Source organism: Trachurus japonicus, chromosome 13, assembly GCF_045865225.1.
Source record: "Trachurus japonicus isolate A0001 chromosome 13, Traja_1.0".
NCBI lineage: Eukaryota > Metazoa > Chordata > Actinopteri > Carangiformes > Carangidae > Trachurus > Trachurus japonicus.
In genome coordinates this window covers 44,363,574-44,385,047 of record NC_140919.1, presented here as the reverse complement: position 1 = coordinate 44,385,047, position 21,474 = coordinate 44,363,574, and the positions used below count along the sequence as shown (strand labels likewise).

The 21,474-nt window shown below is 44.3% G+C and overlaps 1 protein-coding gene and 1 pseudogene across 1 annotated transcript in view; one reads left to right on the top strand and one right to left on the bottom strand.

The window, feature by feature from the left end:
• Positions 1-21,474, top strand: part of LOC146976712 (uncharacterized) — a 59,306-nt gene that overhangs the window by 31,962 nt on the left and 5,870 nt on the right. The gene's annotated exons all lie outside the window — the stretch shown is intronic.
• LOC146976713 (uncharacterized) lies at positions 85-2,524 on the bottom strand (annotated as a pseudogene).

Below are 21,474 nucleotides of genomic sequence, written 5' to 3'. Positions count from 1 at the left end.
AGTATATTTAGATTTACCAATGGAAGATCTCTAGCGACTACGTGCTCAAAACCATCCTCGCTGACTAAAAAAAAAATCAAAATCTTATGGCAAGTGCCTCAGCTGCATAGCCTTGTCCTGTATAGTTTTGTCCATTTGCACCAATTCCTCCTTCTTCTCTTTGTATCTTCTCCTCAGAGAATTGGATTTGGTAATTAGCTCAGCCATTTTTGACCCAGCCTTCCCCTCAGCCTCCTCAGCAAACTTGTTGGCATCACATTCAAGCATGACGCAGACTTCTTGGAGGACTTTCCGTTGCCGCCTAAGCTCCCCCAGCTCTTCCTCGGCAGCCTTTCTCTTCAGTGTATGAGCAGCACTCTCCCGCTTCTTTCGTTCCTGCTCAAGATGTAATCTGTACTGGGACCTTGCTGAGGCCACAGAGGCCAGTAAGTCCTTGGTTAAAGGGACGTGGAGGACCCCACCACAGCTGCTGACCTTATCACAGATCAACCTCAGTGACTCCAAAGATTCTTCCAGCAGGTTGCACATCTCCACCTCCTTGTTGGTGGAGAAGCCTCTTTCCACTGTGGCTTGGCCATGTGACAACAGCAGAAGATTCTGGATGAACTTCAAGAGGTCAGTGTGAGTGCCGAGAGCTGTGTGAAGGAACACATCCAAACGTTGCTTCCAGGGCTGAAAGGAGCGGAAATCTTCACCCCTGGCCTCCTGAGACACCAGTGAGGTGAACTGTTGAATGATGACATCACCTATAACATTGACACAAAAATAGAGGTAATAAATAGGCCATTTAAAATTCAGCCACCTATTGACATCACAGCATTGTGTTCCACATTATGCAAGGAGTGCCAAGACATTTCAGATGACAAGACTTTTTAGTTAAAGTAAAAGCATTGCAACCGATGAGGATACTGCAGAAAACAACTTGCCAATAATGGCTTCTTTGATACAATCAGGTGCTGGTTACATGTATCCAGATATTTTTAAATGCAGACATTTTTTTCACCCATTTTGGGTTATACGCAACATGAGGATAAAAATAAAATCTCCATTGTGACTGGGGTGTTTTAGCCCCCTGAAGTTAGTATATAGGCTAATTGTTTAAATCCTCATATTTTAAATCTCTGTTCATGTTTAAATGAGAGGCTAAAACCAATGTGTTATCAAAAATATCCATATACATGTAAACAGCTTCTCAGAATACCTTACGCAATCTGACCCTCCCTATACAACGTTATCTTACCAGCTGGGATGTCGCCTGCCAGTTGTTTGCAGTGAAGAAATTCCTGAACTATTCTCTTCATCTGGCTGACACACCAATCGGGCTCTCTTTGCATCTTCCTAGGATCCAGACACTCAACCTGCCTGACCAGTGGGTATTTGAGGGGGGATCTGTCTTGCAGCTTCACAACCACCTTAACCAGGCCCTGCAAACATTCCTTCCTGAAGGCGAGTACAGACAGCTCACCAACTTTGCAGCCTGGCTTGCTCAAAAGTTCCTATCAAATGAGGAACTTTAATGAATATTCACAGCAAATGGCAAATGCATGGCACATTTTAGTTAACTTGGTGTTGTGTCGGTAACCAAATACACGTGTATCTGTCTCATACACGCATGCACACGAGCACGCACACACACGCACACACACGCACACACACACACACACACACACACACACACACACACACACACACACACACACACACACACACACACACACTAATTACCTTGATGGCTGTTACAGCACCCAGGCCTATGTCCACAGTCTTGGGGGAGAGCCAGTTCTTCCCGTCAGTCAGATCTTTTTTGATCAGCTGTAAGGGTGTGAGGTCCTGGAGAAGGTCTTGCTGGACAAACCGCCTCAGTAAACTCTGAAAAGGGTAAACAGGCAGTAAATAGTCAAGCTATTCATTAGTCAAGTTTCATCCAAGACTTAAAAACACATACATAAATTATTTCATGAATGTATATTACCATTAGCAGCTCTGACAACTCTCTAGCCAAGAACGGCAACACAGGTTCGTCGGTTTGAAACTTGGTCAGGAATGGGTTGAAAGATCTCGCCACGGCCAGGAAGAAGTGTAGTTTGGCGGGGATGAAAGGATCCTTCAGGGCTGCTACCAAGGTGTCATAGGAGGCTGTAGAGGGGGTTGCAATTTTCTTCTTCTCTGCAGCATTCACATACAGCTGAAGTGCAGGCCACACTTCAATAGCCCTCTCCGCCACAGGAACGTTCTCCACCCATCTATGGCCACAGAAGGCCAATGGGAAGCTGGAGGATCCCGTGACTGTGGTGTAATCAGCTCTCCTGGCAGGCACATTGTGGAAGACATAGTGAAGTGCTCATAATAACTTGTCCAGCTGCCACATGATGAATCCTGCCTTCATGGCGTTGTGGAGTGTGTGTAGGCCACAACTCCCCACAGAAATGATCTTTCCACCGTCATAGAGCTCCGCATGCTCTCCCTGGAGGAGCTCCAGGAACTTAAAATTAACATTCGGCCCATCCATGCCAACGGACAGCAGGTCCCGAAAGTTCAGTGGTGCAACACACTCCTGTGAATGGACAAAAGAGAAAGCATCATTGCAATTATCATTCATATACAGTTTTACTGTACATTTGATACTTGCAATGAACACATTATTTTCTGCCCCTGCAAAAGGAAAACTTGATCCAAGTGTTGCATTTCTGCACAAAATACTTTAAAAGATGTGTGTACTTTCACTATTTGGGAAACAGCTATCAAAAAAAAAAAACATAGCCTAATATCACGAAACACATACAAACGGCAAGCATGGTTCTTGTTTAGGCCTACATTTCAAATCCATCTGTTTCGGGCTCGTAAGAGAAATACCCCCATAAACTCAGTTTTTTTTTTTTCATTTAAAGAGACAAAACTCCTAAGTCTCACCAATTGGCCAAATGAATAAAGCGTGTGTGACAGAAAACGATTTCCGTTATGATATGTCTCCACCTGAGTGTGTTTGCGCTCAGCGCAGTTCACCGGGTGCCGCTGAAGTGTCAATCACCCAATTAACAAGGGACAGCGCAAACGCACTCAGGTTGAGACAGACTATCATAATGGAAATGTATGACAAAAATACCACAAACGTCTAAACAAACAGGGTCTTAAAATGAGTTTCATTTACGAGATCTGGTGGGCCAAGCTGAAATTGCAGTTGCATCTTTAAAGCTGAGAAACCGAGACATACTCCATCGACGCTATGGCTAAGGTCCCGACAAATCAAAGCAAGCCACTGATAATTTTGGAGAAGAGAACTACACATATTTTATCAGAAAAGTATGTTGTTCAGTCACCGCCTTCCGTTATTTCTTCAGCACTTTCTCAGCCAATCGAATCCGGATGGCACATAGTAGGCCAATTAAAAATGCCTATTTCTTAGCTTCGTTGATGGCTTGCGATGCGAGTAAAATATTTCCAATTGATTCCAATGAATTTACGTGAATGTCACCACCAGGGCCGTAGCCAGAGTTTTGAAATTGGTGAGGTCCGGGGGGGGGGGGGGGGGGATTTACTGTCTAATGTAGTGTCTCTCTCTTTAGCTGTGGGGGGGGTCTGATTTTTAACACATGAGGTATTCTGGTGTACTCTGAGGAGAAAATAGAGGGAAAAGACAGCATTGCTTAAGATTTAAAAAAAAAAAAGGCTTTAAGATTTACTGACTGTACCATTGTAATTGCAAGAATGGTGCACACACGTTATTCTGCTGTATCTCTCTGTCACTCTGCTATGGGCTCTGTTCTTTGTGCTCTATTAGGGATGTATCAATATCAAAATCTCACAGTAATACTTCAGCCTACCTCAAAAACAAGCCCATGACATTTATTGCAGTATTGTAAGACATGTCATGATATCAAACTCTCACTGTATGATATTAGCTCCACGGTAGGCTATAATATTAATTCCATCATCCATAAGTCATCAGGAACATTTGATCAAAAATAAAATATCTTATCATGCCTTTCTCAATCACCAGCCTCTCTCCCCTGATCCCACCCTCACCTGCCCCCCCCCCCCCCTCACTCACTCACCTCACTCCACCTCCCTTCCTCCCTCCCTCACCCAGTTTGCCTCGCTCCGTCTTCCTTCCTCACCTCCCTCCCTCACCCAACTCACCTCACTAACTCTTTAAATAAATACCTGGTTCTGTCTCTACCGTCACAGAACACAGTGGTAGGCCATATATATGTTTTTTTTTACATCAGTGTGAAAAGTTTCAACAATGTCCGCACATCTGCACCGTCGGTCTGTGTCTCACGTGCGTTCCATCTGACCTCAGCTCTCAGTAGAAGCTGCAGCTGCTGCAGGTGTCTGTATCTGTAGCGCTTCGGGGCTTCCTGCCCTTTCAAACGGAGCAGACCCGGACCCGGTCCGACTAAACACCGGGCTGGCGGTAGAAGGTTCATGGAGCTGTGAGCCGCGAATGCATGAAAAAAGAGCACATCGGATGTGCGGCGCGTGACGTGCATCTACATTGACACACACATAGGCTACATCAAGGCACCTGTCATCTCAATTTAAGTCTTCTGCATCAACTTCCCACATGTTGTTTCAAAATTAAAGCTGACCGATCTTTTTATCATGCCATTTAGGGCCTGTGGCTTTTTCAAATTTTTTTTCACGGAATCTTTTACCGAGGTCCGGACCTCGGTGACCTCATAGCTGGCTACGGCCATGGTCACCACACATATAATAACAAACAAACACACAAATAATAAATATAAAACATACACACACAAAAAAACAAGAGGGTTGACTTACTTTTACGTTATGCAGCAAGTCTTCAGCCCTCCCATGACCCAAGAATTGAGAGCCGAAGTATCGGGAACGAACCTCTCCATCCTCCCAAAAGCGGACGTGGATGTCGAGCTGTTTCTTTTTGGTAGAGTGGTTCAGGCTCTCGTCGAACATAAGAACAAACGGCCCAGTCTGGCAGATGGTTTTCGTCAGCTCTTTTTTGAAATATGCCCCGAGGCCGAAACGAATGATATATCCTGTCTTGTCCTTGCCACAGGTGAAGGACTTAGCAATATCAGAATCAGGGAACAAATAACTCCCCTATCCCCTGGTTGGAATTCAGAGACTGGTGCTTTGTCGCATTGTTGAGGCACCACAGAGCCTCCGCCCGCAGCGTAGCATTGCCTCCCAGCACGATCCTCAGGTCTTGACTCGGTTCAACGGCTCTGGTCTGCTCCTGCAGCGGTGCTGTGGTCGTTGGTATGGCACTATTGCTAGCACTAGTGCTAACTGCCGAGATGATGGACTGCTGCTGTCCACTGCCGCCCACTCCCCTGACATGTTTGTCAGACTTCATGTGGGACCTGAGGGCGTTAGCCCCCATCCAATTGATATTAATAGTTTTAAGACACACTTTACAATATGCCTGTCGGTCGTTTCCGGCGACAGGCCTTATCCAACCTTTGAAGTTTGGATCCTGGAGCCAGGCTTTTAAAAACTTGCATTTTCCCATATTCGAAACGTTTTGCCACACGCTAAAATCCGAAGAGATTCACTAGCACTTCTATCCGCCTGACAACTATGCGCGCGAAGACGATTTTAGATGACAATGAATTGATATGACGTCAATATCATTCCTTTTTTTTTTTTGAAGTAGCGGCGCAAGCAAGTAATGCTTTATTTATTTTATTACGCCTATTTCATCAAAATAAAACCAGTCATTGTCTAAAAGAAAAAAAATAATACCTATTCTTTAAAATTAATACCTTTGGACCAAATTTATCACTTTTTAAGGCCATTAAATTTTGCTTTTTTGATTTATCACTTTTTAATACTTTTTAAAACCCCGCGGACACCCTGTGAATATACATGTCAACATAAAAAACTAAGGCTTTCATATTCATCTCTGTTGTCCGTTACATACAATCAGGGTGCGATTTGCCGGGGGGGATGGTGGGGATTTCCCCCCCCTCTGTTTTCGATGTCCCCCCCTCTGGTCATCTATTATCATCCCCGGTGGGGATACGTGTTTACTCTGGTCAGACAGAGCAATATCCTACTTTAGATCAAGTCAACATCATTTGAACCGCAAGCCTTCTCATCCCCCCTACAGTAGCGCACAGCGTCTCCCAGACCGTCATGTAGCCTGTCGAGTCTCGAGATGTCGGTTGCACTGGGTCGGGTCTGTCTCCAGGTTTGAGCAAATAAAAGCCGGTCTCAAGCCGGGTCTGTTCTCTATATGCTTAATGTTTGGGTGCAACAAAGTCACTGTTAACAAAATCAACATCTAATCTGTCCCTTCAAATTAAAGTTGTCTGTAATGTGTCTGTTTGGAGCAGCTGCTGACAGATGTGCAGCTGCAGTGACAGTTTCCTCATCACTAAACCTGAGCCACCATCAGATCCTTCCTCGGGACAAAGTCTCTTGGACATATATTGTATATTCTGTGTTTTTCTTCTCTTTAACCGTCTCATTTCAGTTTTTGCAGGTAACTTGGCAATCATCTGGTGCACCGCTGTTTCTCTCTCGCGCTCGCTCACTCACTCACTCACTCACTCTCGATGCGCATATAAATGTTATAAAACAAAATAAAAAGGAAAAAAACACAGATGCGCAAATTGAAATGACCTATAGTGTAGGCTAGTCTATTCAATGACCACAGCTGATCACAGCTTGTTGTGCCACACCTGTTACGTCTCTATGAACACAACTACAGGCTTTCTTTAAAATGTATTTGCTCAAACTTGGAGCCAGACCAGTCCACTGACTAGGAGACCAGAGTCTGGTTAAGAACGGTAGTTGTCAGGTGCGGAGGTACTGTGCGGCGGGGGGGGGGGACTATATGACCCCCCCACCCCCCCACCCCCCCCCCTGCGCGCAAACTATCCCCCCCTATGTTTTTTTCACAAATCACACCCTGCATACAATATTCACCTGTTAGTAAAAATGGAAATAGTTTCAACTAAACACTGATTCCTGATGATGATTCAAACAAATGAAGCACAACATCAGTGACTGTAGGTTTAACACATCTGACTTTACTGAACATTATCTTTGTTGTTAGTCAGTGTTGTCGTTGATGAAAATCCATGGTTCAAAGTCTCATTACTCATCCATTTAATCCACTAGCATAGCATTCATCAACACGCAGCATCACATCCACAACGCCGTCGGCTCGGCCCAGAGGCATGATGGGAGTTCCACTACTGCCATATTCAGTGGGCCACATAACACGGAGGTCACCCCGAAAGTCCCGAGCTTTTTCAGTGAATGTGACAGTTGTTGTAATAAAAACTCTTGTAATCTCTGACATGGACGCTGCTCTGCAACAGACTCTACTGTGCATCATTAATAGTAGTGAATAGTGAACTCACCTCTCTCTGCTGCTCAGGGGCCGTATTCACAAAGCCTTTTATCTTACCGCTAGGAGTGCTCCTAACTCGCACTAAAAGTTTTTACGTAGGAGTTTTTTCTTAAAAGCTATTCACAAAGCAGCTGAGACCTACTCTTACTAAGGATCAATCACTAAGAGCAAACTAAGAGTGACGCCCTGGTGACGCCCCGTTGCTATGGATTACGTCAATTCTCGTGCACGAATTCGAGGCGCTCAACACGGTGATTGGTTGTTGAGTGCCGGCGGCGCCCCCCTCCCTCCTCCTCCTCCTCCTCCTCGCCGCCGCCGCTCCGCTACACTTTTTTTTTTTTTTTTTTTTGCCGTCAGGTCCGACTGGGCTTTTCAGATTGCTTCGAGTCCAAACCACTCTCTCTGCTGCCAGGTTGGGCTCTGAACTTTCTGACTTTCTCTCTGCCATCTGCATCTTTCTGCTACAGTTTTTGTCGCGTCTCACTTTCTGCAGTTTGACGCTGTGCAAATGCAACTCTATGAGGGTCAGTGCGTCCACTCGCAAAGCAGCCGCTGTTTTTTTTCTTCCCACATTTTAATATTAATTTTTACATTCGTTGACAGCCCTAATATTATATGGTGATCATAATAATGATGAGAAAAGAAAATGCATTACCCACATTTGTGGCCTATAGCAGGATTTGAACCCACACTGACAATAAGTTTAGTTTATTGGGGGAGCAGCCTTATCACGTGAGCTATTACTACTAACATGTGTTTGGCGCACCCACCAACCTTTTAAAAATATTTTTGGCTCACATCAGCACGACTGCATCGCAGCAGTCGCAGTTACCTCGGTCCGACCGTTGTGACGCCTATATTGGACAGTTCGTCACCGTCACTCCTCCCGTTTTATAGCGAAAATGTTGGTGATGACAAAAAAATAAAAAATAAACACCGACAAAAAGACACTTTGGGCATCAACGAGCAAAGGGGCAGGTGCTCCAGCTTCCCCCTCTGCAGCAATTCGCAGTCCTCCATACATTTGCCTGGCTGCAGCCATTTGCGATTCTTTGTGAATAGGTCTTACTGAGTTAGGAGTCCTCACGAGGACTTTTAAGCTCTCCCAGACTTAGGAGCTACTTTTAGGCATAAAATACTTTGTGAATTACTCTTATTTTAAAAAACTAGGAGTCCTAAATTTAAGACTGACACGCCCACTTTTTTTAGGAGTTGCTCCTAAATTCGGCCCTTAGGAGCTACTTTTAACCTTAAGATTCTTTGTGAATACGGCCCCTGGTGGCTCCTTACATCCTTTGTTGCAGCCGTGTGGCTCGCTGACAATGTCACTTCTCTGACGTCACATCTAACGTCCTGTCTGTCGTCACGGCGATATATGATACTAGTTGTCATAGTGTTTGATTGAAGATGATGGGCTGGCTCCTACCTTAACCCATAAGCTTCTCCTGTAACTACTATACTCATGTAGTCTGTAGGTTACAGTTGTTATGGTTCTTCAACAGTGGACTGACTGTGTTCCCAGTCATGTTGCTCAGACTAGAGCCAGAAACCAGTCCACTCTGAAACACAGTGAAGTGAGCCTGCAGTCCAGCCTGCTCATGTGACCTTCTACCTGAACACACCACTTTCAGATGAGTGTTCATTCATGTTCATGCCCTGACCCCTTGTGGTTGTTAGGTGGCACTGCGTTACATTGATAATAATATGAACAGGTGAGTGTTACAGTAAATGTTCACTATTTTAGGTCTGAGTCTCATCACATAATCCATCATTTATTATCATTTAAAAACACAAGTCTGTGATTTATTTTAAAACCAAAAGAGAGTAAGAGATTTTTGGTGTCACAATCAAGAAATTATTAAATAATTTTAAATGACGCCTCCTTGATTTTTATCATTATTTACTTTCAATCCAGAAATCTAATTAATCTGGATGTATCGGATTTGTAATTCTAAACCAAAGACTAGAAACAAGATCATGCAACCAATTGTTTTTTGTTTCTTAACTAAATGAGAGTAACTAATTCTTTTTTTTAAATCCAGTTTTGAGTTTTGTTTTGCTACTTAATCCTTTAATTTCTCATTTGGCAGAGAGAGTAGCTAGGTACACAGATAAGTGTGAAAAAGTCCAAATAAAAGAAACTGACCAAAAAAGCAGCGTTTTATAAGCGATTTATAGATTCTTTGCTTTAGAAAAAAGAATGATTGATCATGTGATGATACCTAGACCTTCAGTAACTCATCAGCTGTGTAGCCGACCATCTTGGTAGCTTAATAAACGTAATACTAATAGATGAATACTCAGAGTTGTGTATGAGTGCTGGTGGATGTGACTGTCTCTGACCTTTGTGTAGAGTCTGTGTGAACGCTGCCTGAATCCCTGTAGATCAGCTGTGACACATGTGTAATGGCTAATGTTGGCTAGCAGGTATTCCTGGCTTACACGTGTCCAAAACACTGTTGTCCTTAAAAAATCCACTCGAAGTCCAGGTGATGTTAGAAAAAAGATTTATTCCACAAGTGTCACTCAAGTATCCATAAACTTGGCTTTCTAAACAAAACAGGACGGGACACGGTAAAAAACCGTGTGTCTCCACTGCTAGCCTGGAGTTCACTACTCAGGTCAATGACCTCACTTCCTAGCGTCCGAGGCTGCTGACTCTTAAAGCTATAGTACCGCCAGCATTAAATTTAAAGGAATAGCCCGTTCTAGAGAGAAAAGATGAACAAATAGCCATATTCAATTAAACTCACACATCAACGACTATTAGATCAATATATAAACTTCAGATCCAAAGTTACAGTACAAAATATAGGTAAATTACAAAAGGAGAAATAAGAACTCAGCAAACCCATTCTTGCCTCATACATATCCGGCCCCTAATTGTTCTCTAAACTTAGAAACAATTACAAACAACATGAATCAAATGGGGCAATTAAAGTCTTAAGAACAATAACAATCCAGAGTCGTGTCTTCTTTATTCTGACTTTGGAAGTCTCTGGTACTTGCTGAAGGAGGCCAGTCTTTACCTCCGTCTCATACTGCTTCTAGGAGCAGACAGACCTTCGTGATGGGTCTGACTAGTTCACTGGTTTTAGTCTTTAGACGAACCCGGCGAACGAGTCCATGTTCATCTAGCATTGCCTCAATGACTTTGCCAATGACCCATGAGTTTCTTGGTGCAGTCTCATCCACCAGCAAAACAATGTCCCCTGGGACAAAGTTACGCGACACCCGTGACCACTTCTGGCGCATCTGGAGCTCAGGCAGATATTCCCTCACCCAACGTTTCCAAAAAAGGTCCACCATATATTGGGTCTGCCTCCATCTTCGACGTGCATAGAGGTCCTCCGTCTTGAAAAGTCCTGGAGGTAGAGATGGCTTGGTCCTCAGTAGTAGGAGGTGATTCGGGCTGAGTGCCTCTAGGTCGTTGGGATCACTGGAAGGGGTAGTAATGGGTCGTCCATTAATGATGGCCTCAGCTTCACACAGAAATGTCTGGAGGCTTTCCTCATCCAGATTCTGAGTCCTCAGAGTGGCATTGAGGATTTTCCTGATGGACCTGATCAAACGCTCCCACACTCCTCCATGGTGAGAGGCTGCTGGGGGATTGAACATCCATTTTATGCCTCGTTGAAGCAACGTGTCCTCTATTTTGGAGGTGTTCCACTCTTGAATAGCCTTCTTGAGCTCTCGCTCTGCCCCAACAAAATTGGTCCCGTTGTCAGAACGCAGCTCCACAACTTGACCTCTTCGTGCGATAAACCGGCGAAGAGCGTTAATGAAGGAGTCTGTGTCTAGGGATGCCGCCACTTCTAAGTGGACAGCCCGAACGGCTAAGCAGGTGAAGATAACACCATATCTCTTCACAGTAACTCTTCCTCGCTTCGCTTCAAAAGGACCGAAGTAGTCTACTCCGGTTCTAGTGAAGGGCGGTTCATCAGGTAAGACCCTGTTTCGTGGCAGGTCTGCCATTTGTTGCTGCCCAGTAACACCATGTAGCCGTCGACACACAAGGCACTTGGATAGGACTCTTCTTATTGCTGCACTGACATTCGGGATCCAATATTTTAGACGCAGCTTGGATAGGACATGGTTGCGTCCACTGTGACCTACTTCTTTGTGGACCTCTTGAAGGATGAGCTCTGACACCCGTAGGTCTTTAGCCAAGATAGCAGGATGCTTAGATTCTTCTGGCATGGCTGCACGGTTGAGCCTGCCTCCGACTCTCAGAATACCGTTTTGAAGAACTGGGTTTAGCTTGTATAGGTGGCTACTCCTTTTGACAGGTTCACCCTTCTTCAAGGAGTTGATTTCCTCTTGGAACCTTTTTCTCTGACAGTGGCGTATGACCTCCAGTTCAGCCTCTTTCAGATCATCGACCGTGAGGGTTACTTTGCTGAGGCTTGCCTTGTAGTTCACCATGAACTTATGCAACTGCCGTATTTGTTCGTCCTTATCCGTGTCAGACAGCGCAATAGCTACTCTTTGCTCCTTTCTCTTCTTAGCCATGCAGAGCAATGTGTTCCTCACCTTAAGAATCCATGCCACTGCTTTCTTAAGGCGCATCCATGAGGAGTAGTACTCAATTAGCGTATGCATTGTGTCAACCTTTTCTCCTACTGCAAGAGCATTTATGGTGACATTCTTCTTGATCTCTGGATCAGCAGTGCTGAGATCTGTCAGACGATCAGGGTTCTCTGGCCAGTTGTCGGACGACTGGGTGAGAAAGACAGGTCCAGAGATCCAGGCTTGATTCTGCACAAAGGGATTCACTTTCTGTCCTCTTGATGCATAGTCAGCAGGATTCAAGTGTGTGCTGACATGCCTCCATTGAGATCCTGTTGACACCTTCCGAATTTCCGCCACTCTATTGGCTACGAATGTGCGGAACCTTGTCATTTCATTGTTTATATACTTGAGCACAGCCGTGCTGTCTGTCCAAAATATGGAGTCCGCAAGCTGTAGCTCCAGTTCCTTCCTTATTAGTCCATCCATGCGCACTGCCATAGTTGCCGCTGTCAATTCCAGGCGCGGGATGGTGGTGGGCTTGAGTGGGGCGACCCTAGCCTTTCCCATGACAAACGCGCTATGGACTTGGCCTTTGCTGTTATGCTGGACCAAGTAGGTAACTGTGCCATAGCCCTCTTCACTCGCATCACAAAAATGATGCAGCTGAGTGTATGTAGCCTCTCCAAAATGGGCTGGCTTGACACATCGATCAACTCCGAATTCAGTGAGCAACTGCAGATCTTTAATCCAATCAAACCACTGTTGCGCAAGATGATCTGGAATCATGTCATCCCAGCTGAGCTTTAGCCTACAGAGCTCTTGCAAGATCTTTTTTGCAGGCAGAACCACCGGAGCTAAGAATCCCAACGGATCATAGACAGAACTCACCAAGGAGAGAACGTTTCTTCTGGTGGGAGGTTTATCTTGGATGACAATCCTGAACTTGAATTGGTCGGACTCGACGCACCATTGTACTCCCAATGCTCTTTCCATGGGGAGTGAATCTTGATCCAAATCGAGATCCTTTACTTCCTTTGCCATTTCCTTCTCGGGTATAGCTGCCAGTACCACCCGACTGTTGCTAACCCACTTTGTTAACCTGAAGCCCCCTTTCTGACAAATGGCTTTCAGATTGCGACAGAGTGACACCGCCTCTTCTTCGGAGCTGACTGACTTAAGGCAGTCATCAACGTAGAAGTTGTGCAACACTGTGCTGATTACTGAAGCATCAAACAGGTCCCTGTTGTCTTCAGCGCATCGTCTGAGGGCGTAGCTCGCACAACTCGGTGATGAAGTAGCACCAAATAGGTGCACGACCATCCTGTATTCCACCAGTGGTTGGTTCAGGTCTCCACCAGGCCACCACAGAAACCGAAGGAGGTCAGCGTCTTCTTGTGGGACCCTTACCTGGTGGAACATGGCTTCCACATCAGCCATAGTAGCCACCGGTTCTTGGCGGAATCTGGTGAGAACTCCAATTAAGGAACTGGTGAGGTCTGGTCCCTGGAGAAGTTCCTCGTTCAACGTGACTCCCTGATAAGAAGCACCACAATCATACACAACACGCAGCTTGTGTTTTTTAGGATGGTACACTCCATGGTGTGGAATGTACCAAACCTTTCCATCGTTGCGGGCCAGCTCTTCATCGGCAACCTTCATTGCAAAGCCTTTGGTGATCATGTCACTCATAAAGGCAATGTAGTCCTCCCGGAACGAATGATTCTTGAAAAGCTTCCTCTTCAAGTTTAAGGCCCGCTGTTCTGCTACAACACGATTGTTCGGCATTTGAAGCTCCTTGTTCTTTAGTGGTAGACCAATATAGTAATGCCCCTCTACCAGTCTGGCAGACTGTGAAACACTGTCCATGAATTGGAGATCTTCTTGGGACATCTCCAGCTGTTCTTGGTTGCTTTCAGGAAAGTCGTATTTGAACTGTTGGTTCCACAGCTCATCCAGTTTAGCCACTGATATTCTGTTGGATGTAATGTATTTTCCATCTCCAGTAGGTTCGCAGCTGTTGTCCCTCAATGGCCCATTCACGGTCCACCCAAGGATAGTTCTCACAGCGTAAGGTCCATTGTCAACACTCCTGATGACCTCTTCTGGTTCCATGGCCTTTGGCACATTGGTCCCAATCAGCAGACCTATTTCTGCATTGATGTGGGGGATTCTCACTTGCTCCAGATGGGGCCACCTGTCCACGTCTTCCTGCTGTGGAATGTTCCTTTTATTAGCTGGAATGGTCTTTTGGGAGAAAACTTCCTGTAGTTCTATGAAGTTGCGACTTTCTAGGCCACACACTTCCAAACCTGTTACAACATAGCTGCGAACAGTCTTTTGTTCTCCCATGGTTGTTAGGAGAATGTCAATCTTCTTTCCACTAATGTTGAGCATATTCATAAGCTCTTCGGTGCAAAAGGTGGCCGTACTGCCTGGGTCCAAAAAGGCATACGACGTAACCACCTTGTCGCCTTTCTTCGCTTTTACCTGTACCGGAACAATGGCAAGGATACTGTCTGTGTCCCCGGCCCCAGTATCAGAACATGCATTGTTTGCTTTGTCCACAAACCCGCTGATCACCGACTGCTTCTCACCGTCATCTGATGACTCTTCCTTAGGTGTAACTTTGTCTTTGCTCTTTATGTGCAACACAGTGGGATGAAGCAATGAGCAGGCCTCACAGTGTAATTTCTCCTCACAGGACTTGCTCATGTGCCCCTGCTTCAAGCAACTGAAGCACAGTCCTTTGCCACGGAGAAAGTCTATCTTTTCTTTGTGAAGCGATTTCCTCAGCTTCTTACATTGAGCCATGCTGTGTTCACTCTGACAAAAAAGACAGGGCTTGGTGAAAGCGCTGCTAGGGCTAATAGGACTCCGCTTGCTTGGCTTTAACTCTGTGCTTACACCTGTTTGATTACTCATTGGTGTTGCAGATGTAGTAAAGGTCGTCCTGTGACTCTTCCTCTCTGCTGTGAAGTTTACTGGAGACTTAACTTGTCCTTTGTTGCTGTCCTTTATGTCTCCAAACAAGGGGTGTAGTGCTACCTTAGCCTGCATGTTAATAAACTTGACAAGATCCTTAAACTTGGGTCTTCTCGCAGTTTGCTCCTGGATATCGAAGGCAACACCCCTCCACCTCTCTCTAAATTTATACGGAAGCTTGTTGACAATGGCTCGCATGTTGGCGACGTTATCCAACTCCTCCATGTAATCCAAGTCTGACATGGCATTGTTACAGCTGGTGAGGAAGAGAGCCAGTGCGTTGAGACCTTCGCCATCATCTGCCTTGATTGTGGGCCAGCTTAGAGCCTTGTCTATGTATGCCACAGAGATCCTATATTCGTTTCCAAAATGTTCCTTTAAGAGTTTCTTTGCTTTGTGATAACCCTTATCTGGATCCATATGTAGACAACTCCGTATCAACTCTCTGGGCTGTCCGTTGGTGTATTGCTCCATGAAGTACAACCGATCCTTGCTGCTCTCTGTTTTTCCTTTGACACCATGCTCGAACGCCCTGATGAAGAGTCTATATTCCAACGGATCTCCCCTGAAGACGGGAATGTTTTGTGGTGGTAGAGTAGAAAGTTTTTGTTGCTTGATCAGTAATTCTGTAATGTCCCTTTGACGTTGCCTTGCAGTGGGCAAAGCCGCTGCACCTGCTACACTTTCACTAGAACTGCTGATTAAAGTCGAATCGTCATCTTCTTCATCACTTGTAGCTGATGAAATTGACTGTGCAGCGTTGGAGAGTGATGATGGCTTGTGTTTACGTCTTGTATTTCCATGATGCTCAGTAGTCACGTCATGGCCCGTTCCAGACTCTCTATGACGGTCTTTTATCATAGCTGGCTGCTCCCATGGCTTAGACTGTTCATCGTCCTTTTTTAGAGCATCAGCTTCTTCAAACTTCTTCAAAATCTTAAGTTTAGCATCTGAAGCAGCTAAAGCCGTCTGAAGCTCAAGGTCTTCTTTCTCAGCTTTCAGCTTTACTTCTTGCCTATCCAAGGCTTCCTTCTTTTTCAGTGTTGCTGCCCTTGCCAAAAGCGCAACCCTTTCCAGTTCTGCTTTCAAGCGTGCCGACGAGGCAGAAGAACGACCAGAGCTTGCCTTAGACCTTTTGGACTTTTTTGATGATGCTTCTGATATGCTATCACATGGTTTAATATTTTCATTAACTTCTCTTGCTTCCTCCATACGTTCATGGACGTCTGCAATCCAACCATCAACATAATCACCGAAGCTCTTGAATGAATCAGATTTTGGTTTAAACCACTTCTCTTGATCACTGTTCATTTCTTCCTCTGAGGTAACTTGCTGAAACAACTCTTTAACAGAAATGTTCAGCTCACAAAACTCTCTGAAGAGCTTATTGAACTCAACAACCAGCTTGGTCTTAATCACCTCCAAATTGCCATCATCATCCATTAAATGAAGCATCTCATTCTTTTTTGTTGTAAGCTGAGTCAGTGCAGCTTTCCTCGACCGTATTTTCTTCTGTAACGCCTCTTCCATAGCTTTGACTGTAGGTTTCACTTGTCGTCTTTTCAATGTGGCTGAATCTTTGTCCTCCGCCATGATTCCTAAGACAAGACTAGCCCTTTCCACATGCTAGCTGCTGTTAGCTTAATACAACAAAGTGTTCCAATGACTTCCAAAGCACACACAAAGGATAACCGTCCTCGGATCGTTAGCGCACCGTCCGTGAGTCGTTAGCGGGTCGTCAGCGCTAATTAGCATAATAATGCTCTCAGTCCACACATTAGTCTTTTCCAGCAGCAGCTGCACTTACTTGAGTCCTTACAGAGAGCTTTTCCTTTCCGTTCCAGGATCCACAAACTCCAATGTACTCCTGGTCCACAGGCTAAACCACAAGGAGAAGGTTTTTTACTAATGTAATGGCTAATGTTGGCTAGCAGGTATTCCTGGCTTACACGTGTCCAAACAACCTGATCTCACAGAAATGCGTGAAATGACCACGAACACCTAGTACCAGATTCCGTGCTCCTTTCACGTAATGTGTTAAATTACGTGAAAGAAGCACGGAAACAGTCTCCACTGAAAGCCAATGAGTCCAAATTCCGTGAGATGGCCACGCAAACCGTGTCGTGGTGGATGCACGCATTTTCAGCTTCAAAGACAACACAGTGCGTCAACAGCCTGACGAACGGTCACTGTCCCTCCTCGTCACATGCTTAGGTGCCCGTTTTTTTTTTTATTTTTTTTTTTTACTTTTCCTTAAAGCTTTATTGAACCTGATGCTGCTGTGTCTGACGTAGTTTACAGCAAGGACGTCCTTTCGGTTATCTATTTATTTATTTATTTAGTGATCATGGTGTTTGGTGCAGAATAATCAATCAATAAATAAATAAATTAGGTCGGAAGCTGCGTCAGACCAGGAGGGGGGGGGTTGTGGATTCTACAGGTGAAGACCACTTCCGCGTTCAAAAAGCTGCTCTGTTTAATCAATATTCTGAAGAAAGATCTGATTATTAGCCATAACGCTGTAACCATCCAAGGAAGACTGTGTAACAATATTATGTGCTTCTGCTGAGTCCAAAAGCCCTGTGTAATATCAACTTTATTTTAAGAAAACACGTTTTGTTTCCAATGTCATATCACGGAGAAGCACTACATTATCCATAATCCTCATATTTATCAGCGACGTGTCTGATTGGTTGAGCTTGCTGTTACCAGCAAATGAAAAAATAAAACAAATTGAGCTTATATTATTTTCTTAGTAAATAAAAGGTCTTAACATCTTTTTGTTTTCAACATTGAATAAAAAAAACGGTGCTATATTGTTAAAATTCAACAATAAAGTGCATACAAGTTGGCTTGACTTCTTTCTTTTTTTCTTTTTTTTCATAATTTTCACCAGCATCTTTCTGGTCCACATCACATCACATTTAATGTAATTTAATTCAATGAGTGACATTTTATTTTTTATCTGAAAAACATTATTATGAATTCAAGGGTCAGATGTAACTGATTAGTGTTAAATTTAACCTTTTTGACCCTGTTTCCTTGAATAAATCACTAAGACTTTGATGCGGGAAGCTGAGATTTTGATTTGATTTTGTTCAGAGCACTAGGGACAAAGTTTCTGTAGAATTTCAGACCGGTCGGACCTCCAGAAGGGTCACAGCTGACCGTCCAGGCTCGTTTCTCGGCCTTCAAAGCCTAGATTTAGAAGCCTTTTGTCTAATAACGTTATACATCCTTGGGGTTATAAGGCTGAAAGTTTCATGTATTTGTCCGGGGGCCTAAGGCCATCCACCATGTGCAATTTCAAACCCGTGCAACCTTCACAAGTGTCAAAGGTCACTGATTTGTGACCTTTTTGACCCCGTTTCCTTGAATAAAACACCAAGACTTTGATGCGGGAAGCTGAGATTTTAAAATGTGGTCCAGAATGTCTAGTAGATTGTGTGTGCAAAAGATTCAGAGCTCTGTGACATTCAGAAGGGTCACAAATAGCCAAAGAGCAATGCTGCTTTCTCTGACCTCTTATTAAAGGAGAAATGTTGCAATTCTTTAATAGCTTCCAGATGCTTTGGCCTATCAGGCTGAATTTTTAGCTAAAGGAGCTGGTGTACGATCAGGAAGTAGGAGAGCTGTGCATAAAGCCAATTGGTAAGTGTCAAAGGTCACAGGGGTCAAACATCAAAGTGAATCCAGCCATTCCTGCTTTTTCTCAACAAAACATACACGCTTTAAGTTATCATCATGAAATATTAATAGGTTGTATATCAGAGAGTCCTCTATCAGAATATTTTGGTCCCGTTGCTCTAGGGGCCCCGGGGGGCCACTTGGCTTTCCCATGCTCCCACAGAGTTGGGCCTCGGGGTGATGGTTAAGGGCCTCACCATGAGTCCACAGGCCAAGTTTCAAGTGATTTGGTCGGTTTCTATGGAAACGGCGGCCTCAAGGATACAGAGGAATGCGGCTGTTTGAAGCCCCGCCTCTCGAAAAGTAATGGCTCAATCAGGACCAAACACACATCTACGCGTTCGTCTTGGGCCCCCGAACCATATATTACGAAATCAGAACTGTACGACTTTTGGAAATGTGTTTTGTCTATTTTGGCTTTTCTGACTAAGAGGGTCTCTCACGCTATAAGTCTGACAGACACAGAGTCAGAAAAGCCGAAACAGACAAAACACATTTCCAAAAGTCGTACAGTTCTGATTTCGTAATACATGGTTCGGGGGCCCAAGACGAACGCGTAGATGTGTGTTTGGTCCTGATCGAGCCATTACTTTTCGAGAGGCGGGGCTTCAAACAGCCGCATTCCTCTGTATCCTTGAGGCCGCCGTTTCCATAGAAACCGACCAAATCACTTGAAACTTGGTCTGTGGACTCATGGTGAGGCCCTTATCCATCACCCCAAGGCCCAACTCTGTGGGAGCATGGGAAAGCCAAGTGGCCCCCCGGGGCCCCTAGAGCAACGGGACCAAAATATTCTGATAGAGGACTCTCTGATATACAACCTATTAATATTTCATGATGATAACTTAAAGCGTGTATGTTTTGTTGAGAAAAAGCAGGAATGGCTGGATTCACTTTGATGTTTGACCCCTGTGACCTTTGACACTTACCAATTGGCTTTATGCACAGCTCCTCTACTTCCTGATCGTACACCAGCTCCTTTAGCTAAAAATTCAGCCTGATAGGCCAAAGCATCTGGAAGCTATTAAAGAATTGCAACATTTCTCCTTTAATAAGAGGTCAGAGAAAGCAGCATTGCTTTTTGGCTATTTGTGACCCTTCTGAATGTCACAGAGCTCTGAATCTTTGCACACACAATCTACTAGACATTCTGGACCACATTTTAAAATCTCAGCTTCCCGCATCAAAGTCTTGGTGTTTTATTCAAGGAAACGGGGTCAAAAAGGTCACAAATCAGTGACCTTTGACACTTGTGAAGGTCGCACGGGTTTGAAATTGCACATGGTGGATGGCCTTAGGCCCCCGGACAAATACATGAAACTTTCAGCCTTATAACCCCAAGGATGTATAACGTTATTAGCAGTGGCGGCCGGTCAATAGGGGGCGCTAGGGCGCCGCCCCCATCAAAATTTCAGGAAAAAAGTGTAGACACAGTAAACATAAATATAATAAAAAGTAATTACCATATCTGTTCAGTGTTCACTCATACAATGGGTTTTACTTTGAAATTCGTAAGCCTTTCCATTCCATATTGGGTTTATTCTGGGTTGTTTCATACATTTCAATAGCGAGGGGTGCCGGCCTAATGAGTGTGTATGTGGGCTCTTAAACTTTTGGCTTCCATGTGACTTCATGCTGGTCTCTAATTGGTCACTTCAAGATTCTCCTCCGGGCGCAGCTCTCTGCGCCCGTGGCCAATCAGCGCGTTTGGGTCATTTTTTCATCCAATCGGATTGATTCATGATACCTGACCTGTCAATCAAAGTCACTCCCCTGGCAGCGGCGACGTGCCTGTCACTCAAACAGCTACAGACTCACCCGCGTGCACCGTTAATATAATACATCCATGGCGTGCACACGGAGCAGACAGAAAACAACAACAAGACAGGAGACAATGGCGGCCGCAGCAAAAGAAAAATCTGTTGTTTCAGGTTATGTTCAGAGTTTCATCCTAAAATCGGCTATAAAGGCGCCGCTGTTTCACTATTTAGCCTAACTAATTTTCAGCTGCGTCACCTTTACTTTGAAAGTCCAGTGGGGCTAGATCAGAACGGAGCGTTTGTACGGAGGGAGAGATCAGCTGATCCGCTGCTGACTGCTGTTTACTGCTGGATGTGAAGTTAGCAATGCTCTTTATTTATCTTATTTATCTGACGCCCCCCCAATTTATTTTAGCACCAGCCGCCACTGGTTATTAGACAAAAGGCTTCTAAATCTAGGCTTTGAAGGCCGAGAAACGAGCCTGGACGGTCAGCTGTGACCCTTCTGGAGGTCCGACAGGTCTGAAATTCTACAGAAACTTTGTCCCTAGTGCTCTGAACAAAATCAAATCAAAATCTCAGCTTCCCGCATCAAAGTCTTAGTGATTTATTCAAGGAAACAGGGTCAAAAAGGTTAAATTTAACACTAATCAGTTACCTCTGACCCTTGAATTCATAATAATGTTTTTCAGATAAAAAATAAAATGTCACTCATTGAATTAAATTACATTAAATGTGATGTGATGTGGACCAGAAAGATGCTGGTGAAAATTATGAAAAAAAAGAAAAAAAGAAAGAAGTCAAGCCAACTTGTATGCACTTTATTGTTGAATTTTAACAATATAGCACCGTTTTTTTTATTCAATGTTGAAAACAAAAAAGATGTTAAGACCTTTTAGTTACTAAGAAAATAATATAAGCTCAATTTGTTTTATTTTTTCATTTGCTGGTAACAGCAAGCTCAACCAATCAGACACGTCGCTGATAAATATGAGGATTATGGGTAATGTAGTGCTTCTCCGTGATATGACATTGGAAACAAAACGTGTTTTCTTAAAATAAAGTTGATATTACACAGGGCTTTTGGACTCAGCAGAAGCACATAATATTGTTACACAGTCTTCCTTGGATGGTTACAGCGTTATGGCTAATAATCAGATCTTTCTTCAGAATATTGATTAAACAGAGCAG